The following is a 3,974-nucleotide window of genomic DNA, read 5'->3' on the forward strand; positions in this document are numbered from 1 at the left end:
ACTGTCTTTTGAAGGAATCCATAACCAGTTCAGAAGAATGGCATCCTAGAGAAACAACAGTGAGGTGGGCGGGGGTAGAGAGAGCTGGTGTCTATGATAGATAAAGCGATTCTCTATCTGAAACACTAAGGAGTTTTATTTATTCCTTAAGATTTTTTTTTAACAACAAATATGTGCTTTTGAAGTCTAGAGAGACAGGTAGCTGAGAGACTTTTTTTAAGCCTTCTTATTTGATCTGCCCACTTTTGGACTCACACTTGGGACAAGCATGCACGCTTGTATATTCTTATCTCCATTTGATAAGGCAGAATACCCATGAAGGGTCCCAAGAAACTCGGGTGAAGGGCAGCTCTTAAGAATATCCCTGATTGTGAGGAAGGAATGTGAATAAGCATCCCTAGTGTGTCAAACGATCTCAGTTACTGACTCGAAGCTTAGAGAATAAAGATGTGGGTTACAATTAAGCAAGCCTAGTGCCCAGCAAGTGTATAATGGAGGACATTGGCTTGGCCATGACATCTCCACGTGAGGTCAGCCAAAACTACTTTACTCCACCTTTTCTTACATCTACCTAGAATTTTATTTATTTATTAAAAATAGGAAATGAAACTGGAGAGATGGTTCAGCCATCATACTACCCTTGCAAAGGATTCAAGATCAGTTCCCATCACCCCTGTGTGGCAGGCAGTTCAAAACTGCCTATAATTCCAGCTCCAAGAAATCCAATTCCCTCTTTTGGCCTTCACAGGTTCGTATACTCATGCAGACACACATATGTACATGCACGAGCACACACACACGTGCACACACATGCGCATGCTTACATAAGCACAATGTAAAACAAAACGAAATCTTAAATAATATATTTGCGTAGTTCAAAAACAAAACTCACAAAAGTATATTGCGGAATATGTTCCCTGTCCCCTATCTTGGGGCAAATTATATTTTCTTATTTCAGGAATGTTCTGAAGGACCAGGGAAAGTAGCAAAAGCCCCTCACAAATACTCCTTTTACTGTGGGTCTTGGAGAGAACTTTATCTTAGTGCATCAAAATTCTGCCATTCAAAATTTTACTTCTATCATATCTATCTATCATCTATCTATCTATCTATCTATCTATCTATCTATCTATCTATCTATCATCTTCATCATTTATCTATCATCTATTTGTTAATAGTGTACTGTGTGGGCATGAGTGTGAGTCCCAGGGTACATGGTGATATCTTAGGACAACTCTCAGAAGTCAATTTTCTCGTGCCACCTTGTGAATACAGAGATGGAACTCAAGTTGTAAGTGCCTCCTCCCCCTGACCTGTCTCTCCAGCTCCAGCCATTTTAATAGCTGGACCACGTTAGTCCTTTGTGAAGTTATATCATTCGGTGTGTTCACACGTGTGCAGGTAGATTCCTAGGACCCAGTCACACTGTGAGGGAGCTTGAATGTACATAAGCTGAGGCTGATTAAGGCTCTAGGTTTGTGGAGTTGAGCTTATATTTAATGTCTGTACCTCTGACTCCTCAGTGTCTTCACACCCTCAGTGCCTGAGTTACTTTGTATCTTTCCATCATCTACCAGGATCAGCCTCCAAATGGAAGACGATCTCAAAAGGGTAGCCGTGGGGGCCTGAGTCCTTGTCCCAGCTTTGCCGCAAGCATTATTCATGTGTGTTTGAAGTGCACACCACAGCCAAGCACACTGGCACATGGCTGTCATTCTAACATTTAGCAAGGTGAGGTAGGAGGGGAGTTCACCGGTGTTCTGAGGCTCCATGACGTTAACATGGTTGTCCATGACATTAACATGGTTGTACACAGTAAACACTAACATGTGATATGCCAGAAGTGCAGTGTCAACTTGTTTCATTCTTTTTCCAAAGAAGTTAAAACAATGTTCTTCCTTTCATCAAAGAAGCATAGTTTTTTTACCTAAAGATATATTGTGTCATAAAATTGCACACGGGCATATGAAATGAGACCTTACGGTATGATTTAACCTGTGGATGACTTCATTGCTTAAGCAGTGCTTTGACATAAGAAATCCTACAGCAGAACTGCTGACATTGACTTTGTTGTCATGTCAAATGTCATTATTATAGAATGCAAGTGAATTTAGTCCACCATGAAAATTCCATTGAGAATAAGGCAAGAGTGGTGTCAAGCAGGAAGGTGTGTGTTTATTTTTAGTGCTAGTGACAGCTTTCATCTGTGAGTCTCATAAATATTCACGTGTTATCTGTATTTCTCTCTAAGACAGCTGTCAGTATCATTCTGCTCCTCTTATAGAATTGGCTGTCAGAAGTCACCCTAGCTCCTGACCCTAGAGACTATCTGCTGAGATAAACTGGGCCCCATGAAAATGCTCTTCAACACACTAACAAGTCTCTTTCTCACCTGAGAATTTGAGGAACTCTGGGGGCTGCTGATGTCTTTTCTCGTCTCCTCTTTCTCTTTGTGTTCCTGACTCTGTTGCCAATCATCCAACAGCTTATCCTCCATTCCTCCCTCCTTATTGGTTATCTTTGTTACTTTGGGCTCTGATAACAAAATACCTTAGACTGGCTGACTTAACCCACAAACATAGCTCACACTTATAAACGCCCAATCTGAAAGCCCTGACAGATTCAAGGTTTGGTGAGAGTAACATGCTATATCTTTGTATGGTAGAGACCACAGAGGCAGAATTCACTCTTTGTGTCCTATAAAGGCACTAAGTTCAACACAGACTCCATCCTCATTAAAGGATTTCTCCAGTACACCACCCCGTATGTCATAATGTGTGCACAGAGCTTCAGTGGAAACAGTATATAACACAGGTAAATATTGGTTTGCCTTGTAGAGTCTATGAACACTAGTTGGTCACTTGCCCAGCCTATTTTGTAGCTAAGCCATGGGCATTGAAAGAAAAAAAGAAAGAAAGAAAGAAAGAAAGAAAGAAAGAAAGAAAGAAAGAGAAAGAGAAAGAAAGAGAGAAAGAGAGAGAGAAAGAAAGAAAGAAAGAAAGAAAGAAAGAAAGAAAGAAAGAGAGAAAGAAATAAGGGAAAAGAAAGTACAACAAAAATCAAAGAACAACACAAAACAACAAAAAAAGCCTTCTCTATTGTTTTCTGGTAGATTTCTATGATGACATTGCCTAAGCAAATGCTGTCATCTTCTTGCCTTGGGTCAGGGGAAGGAAAGGTGAAAAGGCACAAAGAAAAAGTTCATGGGTGTCATGATGGTCCAGAATTTTTGTTATGTGAAGTTATCAGGGTCCTCATCATCTAGGACCCTGGAAATCATTAAAATTGTTACTATCTTTAATGTGTATGATTAGGTGGCATGCATGTATATCTGTGCACACATGCATGATTGGTGCCCATGGAGACCAGAAGAGGACATCAGATCCTCTAGGACTGGAGTTGCAGATAGTTGTGAGTGGCCATGTAAGTGCTGGAAATTGAACACTGGTCCTTTGGAAGAGCAGCCAGTGCCCTTAACCACTGAGCTGTCTCTCTAGTCCCCAATACTCAGGAAATTTAACATGCTGCTTTTATCAGTTCTTTTTTGTGTTTATGATAGAACACTATGACCAGAAACAATTTACAGAAGAAAGCATTTATTTTGGCGTATGGTGTCAGTGGGGGTGTCTATAATTTGGTGGAGGCATAGTGGCTGCAACAGGAGGCTGACTGGATCACATTCCCATGCATATCCAGGAAGCAGAGAGAGGAAGCTGGAAATGGGATGAGGCCATAAAGTTTCAATCCCACCTCCAGTGACATAGTTCCTCCAGCAAGGCTTTTCATCCTAAAAGTTCCATGACTTCCCCAAATAACACTATCAACTGTGAGGCATACCCTTATTCAATGAACACACTGTTAATGACAAAAATCATAGAAAATGTTAGACTTGGTGTTCAAACCCATCGCAGGTTTCCTCTAGTACCTACTGATGAGACAACTTCTGAAGAAGCTATCTCTCTTGGCTCTATCTT

Source organism: Grammomys surdaster, unplaced genomic scaffold, assembly GCF_004785775.1.
Source record: "Grammomys surdaster isolate TR1022 unplaced genomic scaffold, NIH_TR_1.0 125600, whole genome shotgun sequence".
In the NCBI taxonomy this organism is placed as follows: domain Eukaryota; kingdom Metazoa; phylum Chordata; class Mammalia; order Rodentia; family Muridae; genus Grammomys; species Grammomys surdaster.